This window comes from Microtus pennsylvanicus, chromosome 3 (assembly GCF_037038515.1).
Source record: "Microtus pennsylvanicus isolate mMicPen1 chromosome 3, mMicPen1.hap1, whole genome shotgun sequence".
NCBI classification, from domain to species: Eukaryota; Metazoa; Chordata; class Mammalia; order Rodentia; family Cricetidae; genus Microtus; species Microtus pennsylvanicus.
In genome coordinates this window covers 568,216-580,176 of record NC_134581.1, presented here as the reverse complement: position 1 = coordinate 580,176, position 11,961 = coordinate 568,216, and positions in this window count along the sequence as shown.

Sequence of the window (11,961 nt, the reverse complement as noted above, 5' to 3'; positions counted from 1 at the left end):
AAGTTCAGGGCTGCACAAGTGAAACTTGCTGGAAACCACTATCTTCACAGCGTGGTGGTGGCAAACCATAAATCATTCTGGCTCCCGAGAAGGTGGGACAGTCTTAGAAGCATCTGAATTAGCAGCCAAGTTCCGATTCTCACACTTACCAGAAATGTTTTGTCACACACACACACACACACACACACACACACACACAGAGAGAGAGAGAGAGATGGAGGCAGAGACAAAGACAGAGACAGAGACCGAGGGACAGAGGTGGGGAGAACGTTTGTTCATCAATAAGGAGAAAGATGAATAAGAATATATAACTATATGCATAGATTCAGAAAAGTTCCAAATACAGCTTTACTTAAATGGTAGCATTCCCTTTTATAGCTAAACAAAGGAGCAACTTGCCCAAACCCCTAACCCCTCTCTGTTTAGGAGGGCTGCCTTGAGGGAGACCTCATTCCCACACGTCCGGCTGTCTTGCTGATCAGCATGGTTGTGGTCCAGCATCATGGGCATTGTCTGGAAGCTTATGGGAAGGGAGGCTCAGATTCCACCCAACACTGGTCAACTCAGAACACTTGTTTGTTTTTTCAAGACAGGGTTTTGTTGTGTAGCCCTGGTAGTTTTGGAACTCACTCTGTAGACCAGGCTGACCTCGAACTTAGAGAGATCCACCTACCTCTGCTTCTCAACTGCTGGGCTTAAGGGCATGTGCTACCTACCATGCCTGGCTAGAATTTGTATTTTAATAAGATCCTCCTATTAAAGTCTGATCAGGAGACCAGAGCAAAGAGACACAGCCACTGAGAAGAGACAAAGGGCTCAGGCTAGCAGGTCATGTGTCAGAGAGCTAAATAAAGTGTAGGAAGAGGGATAAGCAGGAAGTGGGGACTGGACACAGAGGCCACTGTTGGTGGGCAATGCTGACACTCCTTAGAATGGAGGCTATTGGCCAAACCGTCCTGTGGTTCACCAGGCCTCCAGGTGTCTCTTACAGCACATTTGCCCTGGGAAGCTCTCGCTCAATAATGTGACATGCATATTGTCATTATCTGTCTCTTTGGGGATTTTTCACCTTTCTTAAGAATAGGCTATGGAGGAAGCAGTGTCTGCCATACTATATCCAAAGGGTCTCTTGGTCCTTGTTTTTGTACTCTTTTGTTCCTCTTAGAAAATGCCGCCAGTGTCTCAGTGAAGTAAGTAGTTGTATGCTATCTTGGGCTTCCAAGTTTTGCCTCGGCTATGACCAGCTCCCACTGGACATTTAATAGAAATGTCGCTTGTGTTGAGTTGGAAATTGCCTAATCTTTGATAAACACTTCTTTTGTGGGAAGGTGCCAGGAATCAGTGTGAGTAAAGTCTGGGGAAAGCATGGCAGAGAATATAAAGTTTCTCTCACTTGGGAGCCTCAAAGTCTCCATCTTACTGAAATAAAAGTCTATCCCAGAGAAAAGTGATCACCCTGAGGTCAGGGAGAACTCGAGGTGACATTTATGTCATCACATAACCAGTGGCTGAGGCCATTTGGTTCTTCTCAACTCATTGAGCGTATGGCTATGGTTTGCCAACAATTCTCCAGTCCTCCTGTCTTTGTGCTTTCCTCCAAATCTCCCTGTCTTTGTGTCAAGCAGAAGTGAGGTGCATGAATTAAGAAGCTAGAAAAAACATATACTCACAAGGCCACATGGAAGGTGTGTGGTTTGGGGTCAGGAAGCCAAGTTCCTGGCTGTCAGGTGATACCCACAGTCCAGGCCCCACCATCAAGTCAGGTGTCTCTGCGTTTCATCAGCTCTAAAATTATGAGTTGACAGTCAGGTGGCACCGAAGTTTGGAAAGTAAGCTATCAGCAAACCATCCAGGCCTGCTTGGATGTGGTTTAGACATCCTGAAAGGCAGCATGTGGAAATCACAACACCAGGATGAGTTATGGTCTCTGTCATGTGCATGTTTATGTGTGTGTGTGCCTATGGTTGGGTGCAGAGAACTGATCTTTGCTCTTAAGTATCAGGACAGATTAACATAAAAACAGATTAACAAATGGGATGGTTTTTTATAACAACTTTCTAAAGAACAACGTCTACTTAGTATTTAAAACAAATTTCAGATTTTGTGATGCTGCCGAACAGATAGAAAACTTATTGGAATCTTAAAATGCTCAGTGTCATTGTGTTGAACATCCCATACTGCACACACAGTTTTGCCACTTATTTCTCAGGATACTCTCACAGTAAAATATCAATGATTGCAAAGTCAAACTCTTCCTTACTGCCTCTCACCACCACCCTGACTTCTTCCTAGAGGTAAGCATTGTAGTCATTTGGTTTGAAGCCTTCTCAAAGCATTTTGTGTACCATTATAAAAAAATAAATTACTGTGGTTTGTATTAATGTGACCTTGACAAAGTCTAGAATCACCTGGGAGATGGCTCTCCAAACACACCTGTATGTTGCTAATTGATGTGGGAAGACCTGTCTGAATGGCGGGTGGGATCGTTCCCTGGACTGTATAAATGGGAAAAGTGACCTGCTCATTAGCATAACATGTTCATTCATTCATTGCTGTCTTCTGGTCATAGTGAATTTGATGTGACCAGGTGTTCCAAGTTTTTGCCACCTTTATATTCCCACCACGATGGACTTCATCTTGAACTGTGAGCCAGAAAAAGTACTTTCTCTTTAAGTGGACTTTGTCAGGGTATTTGATTATAGCAAGAGGAAAAGAAACCCCAACAAATATATTTCCGGACAGGTTGATTTTGCTATTGAGAATGCCAGTATATTGAGCATATGATAGACAAGTTGTTTTGATCATTCAAAACCATAGGGATCTTTCCATGCTTGTATAAGTTGAAAAACATCATCCTGGTCCTGCTGCATGGCATTTCATGGAACTAATGTACTATGATTTATGTAATCCTTTCCTGGTGATTATCCATTATCAGCAACATGTAGGTTGCTGTCATACATGTGACGTTGTTGGAATTCTGTGAGCCAAGGAGAGACAACTGTACATTTTAGCAGATGTTGTCATAGTCCTTTCTAATATGGCAGGGCTAATTTTCACATTCTTAGGGGTTGGTGAGCATACTTGATTTCTCACCACCAACATTTACTGCTAAACTCAAAACAAGTTACCTATGTGAAAGATGAAAATACTATCCTTGTTGAACACATATTTCTGCTTTCATGATTACTACTTCTGTGTGTGTGGGGGATGAACATGGATGTGTGTGTGTGTGTGTGCGCACGCGTGCACATGCGTGCATGCACACAGTTGAGCACATATATGTGTTTGTGTGGATATGGAAGCCAGAAATGGACCTTAATCACCCTTCACTTTATATATTGTGGCAGGGTCCCTCATTTGAACACAGAACTTACTGATTCAGCTAGCCAGCTAGCCAGCTTGCCCTGGGATCCCCTGTCTCTGACTCCTGAGTGCTGAGTTTATAGGAGAGCCACCACACCTCTGTCATGTATATGGGTGCTAAGGGTTTGCTCTCAGGTTCACATGCATATAAAGTGGTTTACTCACTAATCCATCCCCCAGACCCACAATTACTACTTTTCAGATATTTTTCTTTTCTTGTTCAAAAACTTTTCATATTTTTTTCACATTTTAAAATTTAGATATTCTTCTGTTTTTGGTTGGTGGGAACTGAGTTTCTTTTCTCTTAGACATTGCAAAAAGCAGGCAGGGGCCTACAGAACTAGAAAATCACAAAAACGTCGCTCACATAGAAGGATAAAAAGAAGCTGTGGTGTGTGTTTGTGCATAATTTATTTCCACAGCGTGACTTTAACACCCACACACCTTTTAGCAAGTGGAATGAAGCCCCCAAGACTGTAAGGGCAAAGATGAAAGAGGGAAGTTAGTAAGTCTACCACATGCTTGTACCAGGGCCAGGCTCCTGACTCTGATAGCCACCCTCCTGTCCTTCTCAAAGCTTCATTTCAGTCTAACAGCCACACTCCCATAGGAATCTTTCCGTATCTAGAGCTTGGAAATTAGGCTAGTGTTTGTTTGTTTCCCATCTAAGGAAATGATGTAAGCCCATGACCCCCGTCTGGAGTTATCTGAGGGGTTCATCATGCTCCGGTACAGAGCAGAAAAGCAGCCAGGTGGTAGCGGGGGGCCCAGGGCCAGGATGAACCATGCTAAACCACAGCACAACTTATCTGAGCATCACATCTCTCAGGGAGAAGATGAAGGCTGGGGGCTTGAGAGAACTGTGGCATGGTGCTGAGGGGCCAAGGAGGAAGGATAACTCTGACAGAAGAGTCACTGTTTTGGTGGTAGTTCTGATATTTCAGCAGGGCCCTGGAGCTGAGAGGGATATAAGATGGATAAAACAGATCTACATGTGACATAGCCAATAAAATTCTGTTTTATATGGTTTCCGGGACTGGCTGAAGCAGGCTCAAGCTAGCCTAGGAAAGAGCTCTGGCTTAGGTGATAGCTGCACCTTCATGGAAACATCTAGCAGGCACAGCCTATCCCTGAGGAGAGCCAGGGATGGGATGTGTACCATACCCACTTGGTGATACCACAGGACAGATATGCAGGCATCACTTTTCTGCAGGGTTTGCGAAAGCCTCAGCCACCAGTGTCTGACTGGGGTGGTCTGAGGCATCACAGTTCTGGCGAGTTTCTGGGTGATGTTTCTTTGGTCGCTGCTTTCCCAGGGAACAGGCTTTGAGGACTGTTGGGTGGGTGATAACTTGCCTGAGAAACGTTTAATTTGGGAGAAAAAAAAGATGGTGGGATCTTGTGAAGGCAACTGTGGCCATGGTCTCTTCTCTTCTGCTGTTGAGAGAGGGGAAACAGATTCAGAACAAATCCTTTGGCATCTACATTTGCAGATGAGATGGGGAGCTGAGTCTGTACTGCTCTAAAAGCAAGGAAGGCTGACATAAAGCTGGGATGCCCTTGAAAGTCCACCCTCACCTAAGCTGAGGGCCCACTGAGGAAAAGCAGGCAGTGTGAAGCGTCTGTGGGCCATGCTTTATATTCTTTACATCAGAAAGCTTTGGGTCATTCTTAGATAATTTTGAGATGGAATCACATTCTATTTCCCAGGCTTACCCTGAACTCCAGGACTCGGGTGATCCTTCCTTTTCCCTCCCTTGGTTTGTTTGTTTGAGACAGGATTTCTTTGTGTAAACAGTCCTGGCTGTCCTGGAACTCACTTTGTAGACCAGGCTGGCCTCGAACTCACTAAGATCCACCTGCCTTTGCCTCCCGAGTGCTGGGATTAAAGGCGTGTGCCACCACCACCTGCCGTAATCCTTGTACTTCAGCCTCCCAAGGACATGGCTCAGTTTTAGAGTTTCCAGTTACTTAACAAATGAGGAGCTCATTCCTATTCCAGCCCCACTTCTCATCTTTACAATGTAGCTTTATTTTTATCAATACTAATAGATAGTTTATAGTGACTGTAAAGTCGTTTACTGCAGAGCCATGTAGCAGGCAATTACAACAATTCATTACTTTACAGCCTTTTGTTTTTCCTGGTGTTTCTAATTGTTTTTTTTTCTTCTGTAATGTCTTATTTACTAAAGTATCATTTCTGGGGCTCAGAAAGACGAGTCAGCCCTGAAGAACGCTGGTTGCTCTTCCAGAGCTCCAGGGTTCAATTCCCATCACCCAAGTGGCAGCTCACAATCATCTGTAACTCTAGTTCTAGGGAATAGATGTCTCTCTGGTCTCTGTGGGCAGCAGGCACTCAGGTGGTGTGTGGATACACATGTACACAAAACACTCATGCACAGGAAATAAAACCAGATAATTCTTTCTTCATTTATTTTTAAAATCTTCTTCTAAAAATACTATTTCTCAGGCAGGAGAGATGGCTCAGCAATTAAGAGCACTGACAGCTCTTCCAGAGGTCCTGAGTTCAATTCCAGCAACCACATGGTGGCTCACAAGCATCTATAATGGGATCTAATAGCCTCTTCTGTAATGCAAGCATGCATACAGACAGAGCACTCATACATAAAAAAATCATTTCTAAAAAAAAAGTAATAAAACTACCATTTCTCCCTATCCCTATAAAGCTCACTGTAACAGGCATCTATGAGATCCTCTTTCCTTTGGAAGGATTTCCACCTGAATTTCTTTTACATTGTCCCCTAAATTTGCCAATCAATCAAAACATATGAGCAAACAAAAAGTCCTTACGTCTATATCTCTCTTTTTAAAAATTTATTTTCATTTTTTTTAATTATTTTTGCTGCATGCGTGTATACGTACCACGTGTGTGCTTGCTGGATTTCCTGTAACTGGGGTCATGGATGGTTGTGAGCCAACATGTTAGTGCTGGGAATCAAACTTCACTCCTCTGCAAGAGCTCTTAACCACAGAGCCATCTCTCCAGTCATTCCTTATCCCCTACATTCCTGTTTTAGAAGTCATACTTTTTGAAGGATTTAAAACCCTTTGGAGTTATCGTGGGTGAAAGACTGAACAGTTTAAAAGCTTACACTGTTATCCTGTGTGACTTCCAACCAGTCCTTTCCTGGATATATGCTGATCCTACAGTTGGGTGTGCAGGAGCTTTTTATTACGAAAATGTGCCTTTTATAACAACTTAATCCTAGGAGATGCCCTTTCCTGGCCTTTCTTGTCATGGTGCTTCCTTCTCATACTTCAATTCTGAGAATAAGTGTCACCTCCTGAGAGAGGCTGTCCCCGTTCTTCATCTGAAGCAGCTCTATTCCATTTCCTTCCCACCACTCCTCCACCTAATATTCTACACTAAGGTCATTAACGGCTCCAACTGGCAGCCTCCTTATTGTTAGAATATAACTTGAACAAACTCTGCCAGACCTTGACTAGGGCCCTATATTGAAATTCCAGCCCCTTACCCATCTCTGCCAAACATAGTCACCCAAAGTGACCCATGTTCTGATAGCTGGGACAAGGCCGTTTCTAAAGACAAAATAGCCTTTTCTGGACAAAACAACTCCAGGAGGGAGAAACTGCAGACTTGCATGTATCCCCAGCAGGTGCATTCCTCAAACCGCCTCTATAAACCCTGAGTATCCTCTTCCCCTTCAGCAGACACCCCTACCTCTGCTGTGTCTGCTTCTCCCTGTTTGAAATAAACAGACCCTTCTGCTGAAGTCATTCCCTTCTGCTTTCTGTCTCTGTAAGCAGACTCAGACATCTAACATCATGTTGCCACACAGATCTAATGCTTATATTCAAACTCTTTACAGTTTTCCTCTTGAGATGTTGTCATTTCCATACCCTTGAGTCTGGACTAATCTTGTGACTTGAAGTTTGTATTTCTACCCCCTCCAGAACCTACGTGTCACTATGTGTACAGGCCAGGCTAGCAAGTTGGCGGATAAGAGACAGGCTAACCCAGAGTGAAGGCTGTCTTGAACAGCTGCCATTAGTCAGCTTTGTAGCTGACCATAAACACCTGGGATAGCAAGACAAACGAGCCACCCTGCTTAGGTTTCAGTCATGTATAGGATTGTGAATGAAATAAGTATCATTTTAAATGAGTTGTTTTGTTTTTGGAGTAGTTTGTTATGTAGCAAGAACTGACTGATATACCCTGCTTCCTTCTTTTCAAGCCCCTATCACCAGGCTATATTGCTTATTATCCCCTTTTTCCATCACCCCTTTGAATGTGAGCTGTATTAGGATACGCTCTTGTCTCTTTAGCTCCTATATGCTCAGAATTTACAATATAGACTAGGCATAACAATTTCTCAACGAGTTTTGGGTAAATTAACTTACCTCTTCTGGGGTGTGTGTGTGTGTGTGTGTGTGTGTGTGTGGTGAGAGCAATTAAAATACTCTCAGTAATTCTGAGGCATTGTCATCAGCTATGGCCACCAGGCAGTGTGAGGAGTGAAAGATTGGGGTCTGAGATTCTGCATGTTGTCACCTGCCAGGAAGAAGCTTTTGGTACTGTGGGCTTAGCAGCCGTAGGACCGAGAGAGCATGTCCCAGCAGAAGCCGCGGGGCCTGCAGTCCCCCACCAAGAAGCTCCACTTTGGTTTTCTTTGCAGGCCCGGAGGTCTTTATGTGGCTACTTTGATGTGGCCATTTTGAAACTGAGGACATTTTGACAAAGCTGTTTTGATGCTATGGAAACTTTCTGACTTAAAAAACACTAACCATTGAACTTTTACCTTTTGAACAAACGATCACGCATCACACAGCACAAGGTTGGGCAGAGCTACAGATGCTGGTTCAGAGGGCATGAGGTCCTTGTGCTCACGGACAACACTCGGGAAACCAAGAATGTTAAACAAAGAGGCTTGTCTGTTCATAGGAAGGAGATGTTTACCTGTTCTCCACCAGGAAAGATGGGAATGGATATAGTTTTTAACCTCTTGATCTTTGTGATCTGCAGGGCCAGGTCCCACCCCAATTCCCCTATTATGGTTGTTTATCCCAGACTCTTCCTCCATAGATTTTGAGCTTTGATTCTCAGACAATAAAATGCAACCTTGTGGGTGATGTCACTTGTACTTTATAAAAGCCTAGGTAATTTCTGTGTTATCTGTAGGGCCTGTCTCCCACAGGCTGTTGTGCTTACTCAGTCTTTCTCCCTAGACTCTGACTTTGAGCATTGTTTCTGAGTCAACAGAACCCTTATGGAAGAGGCCATATGTACTTTGTAAAGAGTTTCAATGCGAACATGTTCTGTATACATGGGATTAAATCAATTACATCAGGAAACTCCCCCCACCTAATTGTACTGTGCTTATATATGGCTAAAATTAACTGCTCAGGGTCAGAGTTTAGAAGTTTGAATCAACACCAGCAAATTAAGTCACATTGAACTGTATTTCCTTCATGCCTCAATGCAGCCTGATGTCAAAGCTTCCTACAGGTTGGCACCATGGAAAAGTGGTTGAGGTTGTGAGGCAAGAAGGGGTACCTAGTTTTTATTTATAGAGAGTAAACATGTTTCTAATGGTGTTATTTTCATTTCAAAAAGCTCATGAGTTTTAAAAACTTGGAAAATACTTTTTAAAGTAAATTTTAAGTAATCAGGGCAGTATGATGTTGGGAAAGGGACAGAAATGTAGATCAAGGGAATAGAAACAGAACCCAGTTAGACCAACAGAGATAGAGCCCACTGGTCTCTGACAAGGACCAAAGGTGATACAGAGAAAATATGGTCTTTCAGCATTTTGTGCTTATTAAGTGGATATCCACACTTATACTGAGTTCAGACATGGAACTCGGACCCTTCTCAAAAGTTAAAATGGACCATAAATATACGTGTAAAATGGAAACCTACAAAACTCCTTTGACACACAGGAGAAATCCTTATGGCCTTATGATCAAAACAACTTTTGTAGACAGAACACCAAAGGTGCTGTGTATGATAGAAATCACTGAGAAATCGGATCTAATTAAAATAAAAACAAGCAAGCAAACAAACAAACAAAAAACCTGGGCATCACTGGGAAACTCAGCAGTTGTGTGAACCTCCCAAAGTTTGACAGTGGCCAAGAACAAATTAAAATGTCAGAAGTCCAGGAATGTATTTCACATAACTAGCCACAAAAACTCCAAGGCTAAAAACAAGGCAAAACCAGGTATTACTCATCTTAAGATGATAAATGTTATGAAGGATGAAAAAGTTAACAGAATGAACAGGACTTTTGTAAATATACAGAAGGAACTTGTAAACTTCTCAAAAAGTCTTTCTCTTAAGTCTAAGCAGAAGGAGCCGCGGCCTCATGAAAGAGAACCAGCTAATGTTGGTAAAGCCCAAGACTGACTGTAACAAATACACTTTTTGCATTGCAGGGCAGCGTTTCGTGGGAGGACGATGCCTACTACGGGGAAAGACATACCAGGACGTTCTGAGTCTTTGACAAACTTAGGCTACTAACTGAAAGTTTCTCTATAAATAAGACTATCACCATCCCTAGATTTCACCGCACAATTAGCTTCCTTATTGTGAATGAATGTTCCCAGCTTCCCTTGCACAGGGATTCAAGCCCCTGAATCTATTGTGCCTCCCTACAGGTTCAGTGAAGAGACAGCTTGGGCTGCCCTGGCTTTCTGAGGTGGTCTTGCCCTTAGGTAGCCACAAAGAGCTAGAATTCGCCTTCTTTCTTCTAGTGTCTGCAGTGAAACCTGGGGGGTTGCTTTTTTTTTCTGTTGCTCCAGATGCAGCTGCCTGTGATCTACTGAAAATGGAACTCAGTGCTGGGTGTGGTGGCCCACACCAGTAATCCCTGGGGAGAAGAAAGGAGAACAGTGAGTTTAAGACCATTTGGGCTGTATTGTAAGAGCCTGTCTCAAAAACTGAAAAAAAAGGAAGGAAAGAAGAAAGGAAAGGAAGAAAGGAAAGAAAGTAGAAGAAAGGAAGGAAGAAAAAAGAAAGGAAGAAAGAAAAGAAGAAAGAAGAGGGAAGAAAAGAAATATGATGATATTCGTTACATAAATCCTTCATTGCCTTTCCATGTAACTGGCTTTGAACAAAATCATATGCCAAGGTAGCTAACCTTATATCCCAAAGTAGTCATCCCCTCCTGTTTTCTGGCTGCTCTTTCCCCTCTCTGCAGCCCACACTGGTCTTTCTTATCCTCCTGTTTCTCTGCAGCCCACACTGGTCTTTCTTATCCTCCTGTTTCTCTGGCTGTTCTTTCCCTCTCTGCAGCCCACAGTGATCTTTCTTATCCTCCTGTTTTCTGGCTGCTCTTTCCTCTCCCTGCAGCCCACACTGGTCTTTCTTATCCTCCTGTTTCTCTGCAGCCCACACTGGTCTTTCTTATCCTCCTGTTTTCCGGCTGCTCTTTCCCTCTCTGCAGCCCACACTGGTCTTTCTTATCCTCCTGTTTCTCTGCAGCCCACAGTGATCTTTCTTATCCTCCTGTTTTCCGGCTGCTCTTTCCCCTCTCTGCAGCCCACTTTGCCAAGTTTGTCCTTCCTTTGGCAGTGGTTGTCTCACTTTTCACATGTAATAGAGGCACTAAATGTCGCCGCTTTAGGATTGGGTTTACCATCCTCAGAGGCGGCACTAGTCTCAAGATTCACCTACTTCAAGCACACCCCCGCAGTAGGCTAGGCTGGCAGCCTAGATCTTTCCCCTTATCAATAGTTCGTGCTCTGCAGTGGCGGCAGCATCCTCTCAGTTGAACTCTTCACCTCTCTCTGTCTGATGATGACTTATTAAACACTTCCAACACCCCCGGAGCCTCCAACACCTCAGCCAGGCCACATCCAATGCAGAACAAACACACCACTGTCTGCTAACCAACTTCCCCTCATTATCATGCACCTCCACTAAAGGTACCTACACCTCTCTGCAGCCTCCCAGAAATACGACTGTCTCTGTGGAGCGCTTGCCATCTCCTGGGTCTCTTAACCACGTGTTTCCAGTCCCTTCGGGTCCCACAGGTCCCACTGTTGATGTCCACGTGGTTACTGCCTTTATCTCTGCTTCCACTCTGGCTTCCTAACCAGAGGCTAGGCAGAGTTTTTTGCTTTTTGTTTTGTTTTGTTTTCTTTTCCTGTTAACCACAGAACACGAGGAATTTGGAGAGTCCAGGTATTCTAGGAATGCTAGCTGGTAGTGAGAGCCAGCTCTGAGGAAAGGGGTAATGTCTTTAATGTCTCCATTCCCAGAGAGAGGAGTCCTGGCTGGCTGACACCCTAACCCTTTTGAGGCTGTTGCTAAGGTGATCACATTAGTGTCCGCAAACAGGTCAGTTAGACCTAGGTGATCTACCTGAGTCATCACGAGCCACATTTAAATTTAAACCAACTGCAACTAAATACTTTTTAAGTTAATCAATTAATTAATTAATTAATATTTTTTTCAAAACAGTGTAGCCTTGGTTGTCTGGGCTATTCCCTCTGTAGATAAGATTGACCTTGAACTCAGAGATCTGTTTGTCTCAGGCTCTGGAGTGCTGGGATTAAAGGCGTGCACCACCAGGCCTGGCTTAAAAACAGTTTTTAAAAGATCAGTTTCTCAGT